At 30.7% G+C, this 10,730-nt stretch overlaps 1 pseudogene; it reads right to left on the minus strand.

Moving 5' to 3' along the window:
• The window catches only part of LOC122268315 (recombining binding protein suppressor of hairless-like), a 28,936-nt pseudogene extending 18,368 nt beyond the window's left edge, over nucleotides 1–10,568 (minus strand).
• Between the last annotated feature and the right edge of the window lie 162 nt (nucleotides 10,569–10,730).

Genomic DNA, 10,730 nt, shown 5'->3' on the forward strand with positions numbered 1-10,730 from the left:
AGAAAAGCACATTTAAAGTAAAGGCTTTGAAAAAACGTAAATTAAAAAATAAGCACCCTTAAGCATTTTTTAAAAAGGCTATGCACCCTGTTTCAACACAAATAACCAATAAAAATCATTTTTGTGAGTAAAAATGAAAGTATTCTGTTTAAAAATAAAGTACTTATAAAGTAATTATAAAGTTTAAAAATAAAGTACTTACATATAAAGTTATAAAGTACATATATATAAAGTTATATAGTTAAAAAATGATTCTAAAATATTGACCTAGTCTATCTTCATCTTGATTACCACCTTCATCTGGATCAATATCCTCTGAAACAAATATATCATTCAGTTTGAATAACAATTAACGCAAAAATAAAAACATGGTACTTATCTAGGGCACTTATTGAAAAATTAAAAGTGAGAGAAAATTAGTAAGACAGTGTGGTCACAAAGCAAGAGTTTCTATTATAAACATAATAAACTTAAATAGACACACAAATGGCTCTAAAACATTAGCATCTTCAAAAACTAAATAAAGAAAGCTACAAATTCAAAAGCAGCAATGAGTACTCAGGGGTCTGTCTAGACATTCTGTGAAAGGTCATGTTCTTGTAAAATTGTGAAAAAATTACTTATAAATATTGAATGTAAAAAAAAAAGGTTAATTCACATTCTTTCAACCAGGGTCCAGCTTTTCTGATTTTGTGCAAATAGGGTCCTGTTATTGCAAAAAACTTTTTCAAGGAGTTTTTAAATTGTAAATAGATACAAGATTATGCTCAACACTGTAAAATTATAATTAAAAAAATTAAATTTTAAAATATAAACAGCAATTGCTGCTACTAAACCAGAGATGCAACATACAAATATTTGGTATTTAGCCTATACTGCTGAACGTAAAATATTCATTTTGGACAAATAAAGAAAGAAGCGTCTGCGGAAGACAAAACTTAGTTCGTTTAAGTTTACATCTGTCTTCTCCCCCCCCCCCTGGAAGGGTTTATTCGATTAACAAAACAATAATGAAGATAAACAAATTTGTGAAGGGTCTGTTTTTATGAAAACATATTTTGAAATTTCTCCTTAACAGACCCTACTATTTGAAAATTCAAACTATCTATTTTAGTTTTACACATAATCTAACACTTAAAAATGTAAATTAACAATAAAAGCTTTGCTTTAATTTTTTATTTATCATATTTTTTAAAATTGCTGATACTTCCAAAATTACATTACAACAAGGAGTTCCAAGACAAGGAGCTTGCGTTTATCTTTTCAAAACGAATTAGCTTAATTTTTTTTAATGGTGGAATGATAAAGCAGGAATTTGCCAGTCTGAAAAATGTGCTTGCTTATAACAAGCAAACCGCGATTTTAGCAAGCGATTCCTAAAATTTCTACATCTTCAGTTCAGCAAATCCTTTCTTAGAAAAATCCATTTAAGATTCCAAAGACAACAGAAATGAGTCATAAATCCAGCAATTGTGGGTGCGAACTTTTTCCAAAAGCAGTAATGCAAACGACAATATTTTTCAGACTACGAGTCTCATCCAATAAACAACAACACAAGGAAGAGAAATTACAACAGTTGAAAGGCTTACTTTTTTTTACACAGAAAGAAAAACTAAATACTATATTTATAATTTAGTAAGTAGGTAACACTATCTGGACAAAAGTATCCAGACACCCAAGTGTATGGACTTAAAGCGTCCTGAGGCACATATTATATATAANTGGCTCGAAGGCTCGGAACAAGTATTTCCGAAACTGTGGGTTGTTCGCGGTCTACAGTTGTTAGTATTTATGCAAAGTGGATGAATGACGGTGAAACCAGCAGTAGACGACATGGTGTTGGACGTCTACACGCTATCAAAGAAAAAGGTCATCGGAGATTGTTTTGCTTAGTGAAGCAAAATCGGAGCCAGACAGTGGCTTAGCTGACAGCCCAATTCAATGCAGGGTCAAATAGAATAGTATCAGAGCACACTGTTCAGCGGACACTGTTGGATATGGGGCCACGCAGCAAACGTCTCACTCGGGTTCCTTTGCTAACCAAGCGTCATCGCCAACTAGTGCTGCGCTGGACCCGGGAACATCGTGACTGGTCCATGGATCAGTGGGAGAGATTTTCCTGGTCAGTTGAATCACGATTTGTCATTCATCACGCCGATGGCTGTGTCAAGATACGCCGTCTTCCAGGCGAGCAGTTGCTCCCTTAATGTACAGTAGGTCATACACAGGCCTGTGGTGGCGGTATTATGCTTTGGGGAATGTTCTTTTAGGTGTCTCTGGGACCAGTGGTTGTGGTAGAGCAGACCATGAATGCTACAGGGTATCTGAACATCATTGGGGACAAGTTGCACCCTTACATGGCCTCCGTTTTTCCAGCTGGAAATGGAATTTTTTAACGGGACCTTGCCCCGTGTCACAAGGCTCAAATTGTATTGGAGTTGTTCTAGGAACATGATGCTGAATTTCAGTTAACGTCCTGGCCGTCTAACTTACCGGATCTCAATCCGATAGAACACATTTGGGATGTCATGGAACGGCAGCTCAGAGTTCAAAGACCACTAAGTCGCAATATCTCGGATTAGCGTGACCGTTGCTTAAATATCTGGTACAATCTGCCTCCTTGACCAAGGACTACCAAGGACTTGTGGCATCCATGTCATGGCGGGTTGCAGCTGTGTTGCGGGCTAAAGATGGGCCAACTCGTCATTAAGAGGTGGTCATAATGTTTTGGCTCTTGAGTGTATATTCGCTATGTCAGATAAATTCAATGAGCATTATGTGGCAGCACGCGTGGTCTACGTCACCAAATTTATACTCTGTCTGATACCACGTGCTTTTGTTTTATTTACATTAATTCTTTTAAACGTGTTTCTAAAAAATTACTTATTTAAAACCAACGGTAATTGAATAGGAACAAAATATTTATGTAATCAAAAGCAAAAATTAATGGGAAAGTGGTACTAATTCGCTTAGGAGAAGCATAAGAAATTGGCGCCAATGAGACTTAATTATGCCAATCATGATTAATTAATTAAGGTAATATATGCATATTGAAATAAAATAATAAGCAATATACTAGAAAGCAAAATAAATGGAGTAAAGGTATTAATTTGCCAAAAAGAACCTTAAGAAATCGTCATACTATCATTAACGACAATGGTGCTTAATTAATGCTGGTAATATGCATCAATTGAAATAAAAAAAGTAACTTCAGAACTAAAAAGCAAAAATAGGTAGAAAAAATGCTTATTCGCGTTTTGGGTATCCGTAAAAAAATCTGTATATTATTTTTGGCGCTAATGCTCAATTAATATTGATAATGTGCATAAATTAAAATAAAATAAAATAAGCTATGTGCTAAAAAGTCAATCTCATGGACGAAAGATTAATTGGAAATTCATTTAAGAAAACCGTAGAAAATCGACATTCACAGATGATGCTTAATTCATATGTATCACTGACGGTAATATGTACTACTGGTATTATGTTAATTAACGAATTGGTTTTGATAAGAATTCAACAACGGGTTTTCCATAGTTTCAGAAAATATTTTTTCCAGTGGTAGCTAAGATATTGTATAAATATTTTGAAGAATTAGAATTAAAAGAAATTTTTTCCACCATTACTTATAAATATTTTAACAGTAAATTAAAGATCAGATCGAGAAATGGTCATGCTCCAAAATCCTTATGAAGTACTTATATATTTAAAAAAAATCAACTTTAGTTGGCTGCTACTGATAAATAGTCACAGGATACTCATTGGCAAAATGATTAATGTTTAATTTTTTTTTGTTGCATTTATGAACAGAATCCTTTTGTTTTTCACTTTGTGTGTAACGCTTAACGTACTGTATAAACGTACTGTATAACGCAACACAGTATAAAGATAATAAGAGAAACTCAGGCGAAAGAGTTTTATAGTTGTGCGCATGCGTGTAAATATTTTAAAATTCACTCAATTAATTTTAAAAAGAAGTAACATATTTCAACATTTCTTGCTACAAGATGTGTATTATTCTCCATTAATAATCAATATTTTTTTTCATTTTATTGAACCTGCACTCACACATATCTATTTTAATGCGTAACAATGTAACCTCGATGCTTATATAAACAATACAGCAAGTCATTGTTTAGAGTCGTTATTAACATCACTACTTTCCTTTTTTTTTAAAATCTCAACAATACTTTAAATACTTAAAAAGTTAATAATGAGAACTTAATTTTTTTAAGTCATTTCCATTTTGACAGTGGTGCGATAAACTTGTTCTTATTTAGCTCTTTTAAAAAAAAAGCGTTTAAAATATCCACTGAAATTATGAAGTGGTTCAAAAAGATCTGCAAGTTCTTTTCCAATCTCAGTTGCTGTTCAGCTACCATCGATGAACAGGGTGAAGAATCTCATTCACCTGCAACTGACTTTGTGCAGACTCGGTCTGGCACAAAGAGGAAAAGATGTCCAGCTGGTCAGTGTGCTGATCAGGGTGTGTGTTACCATGAGGGTTTCCCATGGGCTTNCTAACTACTAACATGTTTATTGAATATTACTTTAATTATAAAAATGAATTTAACAAAACAGTGCAATTAGTATGCCAAAATTATTAGATGTTATAATGAAAATAAATTACCACCTAATGCAATTCAAAACAAAAATAAAATATATCAGACAGACACTGAATTTGGGGAATCATCCAGAAATTAAAAACTGAAAAATCTTTTTTCTTACTTTAGGGTTGAAATATTTAAAAACTTTAAATGACTATTAAATAAATTAGGTAGCATGGGAAACTTAAAACAAAAAATTACTGACTCACCCACTCAAAACACCAAGTACTAGATTGAGAACAAAGAAAGATCCCAGAATGATAAGGCTGAGAAAATAAATCCAGGGCCAACTGTTACCACAAGAATCATTCACCTGAAATCAACAACAAAGATCTTTACATTACAGTCAAGAAAATTGTTGTCTAACAACCACACAAAGAGGAATTTAAATTCATACTTTGTCCTGATTTAGGAGAAAGCCATATCGCGGAATAAATATTTTGTCCTAAATTCTCTTTCTCCTGCATTACTTATTTAAAAGAAAGAAAAAGTAAGTTCAGGAAAACCTGGAGTAAGTCAAAGTTTCAACGACTGAAAAAAATACTTCAAAATATTAAAATGTAAACAAATTATTTGAAGAGAACTTCTTCGTTGCGTAATCCTAAGTTATCATCTTGTAATTTATTTTCATTTGCATATTTTAAAATTTTCTTTTCATTATTTGAAACATCACGGCTTTGTCTGAACTCATTTTTTCTACACTTTAAATAAGTAATGAAGGAGAAAGAGAATTTGAGAGGAAAATTTTCTTTTGCGGTATGGCATCGTCCTCTTAAAAGTTTTTCTGTCTTGGTAATTTTATCCGTTTCTCGAAATATTGCCAGGCGTGGGAAATTCTCGTTCAATGGCAACACTCTAAGGTGACAAGGCTAACATGGCTTTTACTACTTGGGCAACAACAGTAAATTTAACTTGGTTAGTTGCACTATTGACAGAATAATTTTATCAATACTGGTCAACAGAACAATCTTCTAGTTTTCTAATTTCCTCAAAATTCAGAATTCTTAACAATTTAAATTCTAAAAGGCAGCAAATGACCACAGTTAATCACGGTGCACAGCCAAATCTTTCAACAAAAANACATTTTTAAGCACTATATACATTAACAAAATGCAAAATAATTTTCAAAGACTTTACATGATCATGATAAAATAACAAGTTTCTGACAAAGAACTCTTTTCTTGATTATATTAGCCATTATAAAATGATCGAAAGATTTTTCGGCTTGAGATCTCAGAATGGAAAATGAAGCCTGAAATTGAGAATAGCTTGCAAATTGCAGCAGAGTAGCAAATGACAATGCAATAATCTCACCGAACCCAGCTCTGTAGACGAGCATGCGGACTCACAAGTATCTTATCAAACATGTAAAATGATTGATGCTTTCATACAATGTGAACTGGCGGTACTCTGAAATATATTGTGGTTGAATGAATTGTGAAAACGGTGAATAGAACAATGTGAAAAGCACGCTTTTGCATAATATGTGGTACCTTAAAAGGGATTTAAAAAAATGAAAATCAAAAAGAAGCACCTTCAAGCATTTTTTAAAATCGCTACGCACCTTGTTTAACATGGATCAATTATTCAATTATTTAGTAATTGACCGCTTGTACCAAACACCCAATTGGTATTTGGTTCAAGCAGGGGTAATTGTGAGCCCAACTCAAAACTCCTGAAAATGTCTTGATTAAAATCATAAATGACGCATTTCAAAAATTTATTATCTTTATAATTTTAAAATCATTGATATTTTCAAAACATGAAAGTCTAAATAAATTCTAAGCAGCATAATTTAAATTAATAATTATGTATAAGTATACTTTCATCACTAATTACATTTATTTTCTACCAGAAAAAATATTCACAAATGAAAGAGATGTCAAGTATAAATTCTAATAAGTAGGACTGGGTGATATCAGAAATTATATATCGTGATGCATCGTCAGTTTTGCATTGCGATATAGTATTTTTGAATTTCTTTTACTTGTAAGGCACAGAAAGTCAGATTTCTATCGAAACTCCATACTCAAATTGATTTAAATCAATTTATAAGTTTGAAGATATATATGTTTTGCTTAAGAAAGATATTAAATAAATTGACTACTATGCACAAAACTTACTTAAAATATTTATTGAAAAAATGTGTAGATACAGAATGTGCAGAATTCGGTTGTAATGTTCAAATTCTAAATGAAAAAGTAAACGCAAGTTTTGTTATATTTTCTAAAAATGATCACGCAAATAACAAAAGATTTCTTAGTTTAAAAATAAAAAAATAAATAAAAGTGAAATTTATCAATATATTTACCTAACAGCATAGGAACAAAATTTAAAAAATAAGTTCGTTAAAAAATTATTTGTATGCTTAAAACAAAGAGCTAAATAAATTTTATAAAAAAAAATGCTTCTTAAACACTATTTTTATTATTATTTCATATAAATAATTAAATTAAATTAAATAATGACCGAATTATGAACGAAAAACAAAGTAAGGCAAAGTTTCTTAATTAAATTCTTAAAAATAAAAACAAAAGAATTGTGATATTCGGTAATATATTTAGCTAATTAACTAATAATATAAAACGAAAATTAAAAAAAAATAATGATTTTACTCTCTAATAAAACGAAGTAGTAATTGATAAAAATAAAAAAAAAGAAATGAATAAAATTCGCAAACTTTTCAAATTCTTTTGAACAAATAAAGTTTATTGACTTATGTCCAAAAAATAAGTTTTGTTTTAACTTTATTTCTAAAAATAAAAACAACTCAAGATTTATAAATTTAAAATCAGTAATAGAAGCCCATTAAATTATTAGAAGTTTTATCCGAAAGGTTTTTAATAAATTAAAAGAAAGTAAAAAAATAACCTAACAAATTTATTTACTTTGTAATTTAATTCCTTATGGGTGCCTTAAATTAGATTTCCGATAATTTTCACATTTAAAAATAAGGAAAAGTTTTGTTGAAAAAAAATTACCTAATTAATGACGAAACTCTTTATAAATTCTTTTCAATAATAGATAGCGTTCAGAACAAGGCAACGGCAGCGATCACAAAGTTAGTCCCACTGAAAATAATCTATAAGAAATGATATCAAGTCGCGACAAAGAAAAACTAAGAGGTGCGAAAACGAATATGCGAGATCACGATATAGTATTCTCAAAACTCTGGTTCTGATTCGACCGCTAATCAATCAAGGCAATTTCAACATAACGAAACGAACACCCCGAGTCGGCATCGGAACGTAAGGGAAGATCCTTGCGTGTCTTATATCGCTATATCGTCTTTCCTCGAAGACTTCAATCAGATTTCTGATGCATCCCCTGGAACGAAAGTCGCTGTATCAACTTGCCGATATAGGCGTTAAATCGATATGTCGCGATACATCGATTTATAGCCCAGTCCTAGTTATCAGATTTTTAAGTAAAATATACAAGAATTTTTACACATAAATGTGATCAATGATTTCTTGAAATTTCTGAACCTTGGATTTCCAGAAATTTCCGGATCGCGGCCAGCGAAAAATCCGGATTTTTCGGAGCACAAAGATCTCTGGTTCAAGTTAATTGTCACAGGTATTTACTTTTCTTACCAAATATTTAGATTTTAGCCAATTTGATAGTCAGTTATTCGAAATCACTATCACGAGGTGTCAATCTGAATCATCATTTTCATTAAAACCAAATTAGTTTAGTCAGCTTATCGTAAAAGTTATGCAACAAAACTTACACAGGTATTTAAAAAAATTATGCAAAAACTATCATTTAAATTCTGTTTCATAAAACGATACTTCTAATCCCTGTAATGTAAAAGCCAGTAAGTAAAAATTTATTTACTTTTCCTCCAATGTAGTATTCAGTCAATTCAACATCATAATTCAGTTGAGAAACTTTTAAAAGAACAGATAATAGCTTTACCCAGGAGAAGTTTATTAAACACAATAAAGAAATCAAAAAAAATAAATAAATAAAAAATAAAAACACTTCTAAATAGAATGAATATGCAGTTGATGATTATGAAATAAAATATTTAAATCGGAAAAAAAAATATGCTGCTGCTTTGTATTTCCGCTATCCATGCTCAGGGTTGCCGCTCAAATCTGGGGGGAAAAAATTCCCTGTGTATTCCCTGTACATATTTTACACAATATATTAAGAGGAAACACAATTACTGTGCTCTTGTGCAAGCTATGTAGGGTCTATTATATTTATTAATTTCAATTGCTGGAAAAACTTGAGAAAAAAAAAGGAACAACTGAACATACTTAAATAATGCAATAGTAAATGAAATAGTTTAGTATAGCTGAAATATCCTGCTTAGATATCCCATACATTACGCTTTGAGTGGTCATTATTTAAAAGAGGAAAATAAGAAACAAAATTACCTGTATTTTCCCAGTTTGTAAGAAAAAAAAATCAAAATTTCCTGTATTTTCTCTGCTATTTTATGTAATTTTTAAATTCCCCGTATTTTCCAGGTTTTCCCTGTGACAACCCTGAATGCTGCAGCAATTTTAATACAATATGAAACAATTTTTATCTTTGTAATGTGAGTTCAAAGAATGAATACTAACATTGTATAGAACACTGGTCCATCCTTCATTGGTAACACATTGGAAATCAGTGAGCATGGCCAGACCAAAATTGTCAGAATTTATGATTCTGTAATTTGGACCGTCCCAATAGAGGTGGCAGACTTCTCCCACACCTTCACACTGGAAGCCAGAATCACCACACGGATGAGGTTCTCCTTTGATCGATATCTCACCTACAATAAAATAGTTTAGTTACTTCTTTAGAGTTAATACATATATTGAATATACATATAGCAAAATATTCACATACATATTAATATACAAACAGAAATATTCAAATAAGAAAGCAAAATATTTGTAAACAAACAGATATACATATACTGAATAATACATATACCCTGTGGCAGAATTTTTTGGGCTTTCTGCAAAAAACCTCTCTTGCACTAATATCTTTCTGCAAGATACTTTTAATAATAACTAATATGCACGTTATTCATTGAATTTAAAGCAACAGAAACGTATTTGCAACAAAACAAAAAAAAACCTTTTTGGTTAAAATAAAATTTTGCGTATTTTTTTTAAATGAAGATGTAATATTTTTTTATTTTCATATCACGGCAATATTCTCACATTTTGTAGGAGGAAAACACACGAATAATTTCCTTTTTGCAATTCGTAAATCAGAATCAAATGAAAAAAAAATTTAAAAATTGTGAAATTTATAAAAGAAAATAAAACCAAACTTTTTTCAGTTTTATTTGTTTCAAATAAGAATTAAAAAAAATCAAGATCATTTCTTATCCCTCTGATGCGTGAAAAAGGAATCTTTTGAATATAATTATGGAGAAAAAAAAATCTATCAAACATTTCTGCAGAAAAGATATTTTTTACTTCAATATTCTTTATTTGTCATTCTTATCAAATAAGAATAAAAAAATTACGAGCATTTCTTTCCCCTCCGATACGCGAAAAAGGCATTTTCTAAATATAATTTCAGCAAAAAAAATTTCAAAAAAGGAAATTAAGATTTTTTTTCTTTCTAAAGGAAAATTCTTTTTGCAATAACTCTGTAACGCTCTGCAACAACAATGTCACCATGTTATTACAGTTCTGGCGGGGTGCATATACATGCGTTATATATTTTGAAAAAATTTTATTTTGATGTGCCAACAATATTGCCATTTTGCTCAACAATAAGAAAATATTGTAAAGAAACTTCAGACTTGTCTTACTATTAGTAACCACTTTGCAAGCATGTATGTGTAAAAGAGTAAATAAACAATGTACTTTTAAACCAACATGAAGGGCAGAAATAATAAGCTCTAAAAAAGTATTCCCTACGTTCATTACTAAGACAATCACTCATTCCAGAATGATATGCAACGTCAAACCCTCCGATTGTCATAAATAAAACATCACTCATCCTGGTGACCAACTTGGCAATATTACAAGATTATATATTAGCATAGAACAACAGTTATCCAAAGTAATCAAGTCTTTTTTTTACCCATTTTAAAGTATGTTGTTTTTTACTATTGTATAAACTCGAAAGTACAAGATTCTGAAATATATTTGTGAACTTAAA

This window comes from Parasteatoda tepidariorum, chromosome 9 (assembly GCF_043381705.1).
Source record: "Parasteatoda tepidariorum isolate YZ-2023 chromosome 9, CAS_Ptep_4.0, whole genome shotgun sequence".
NCBI lineage: Eukaryota > Metazoa > Arthropoda > Arachnida > Araneae > Theridiidae > Parasteatoda > Parasteatoda tepidariorum.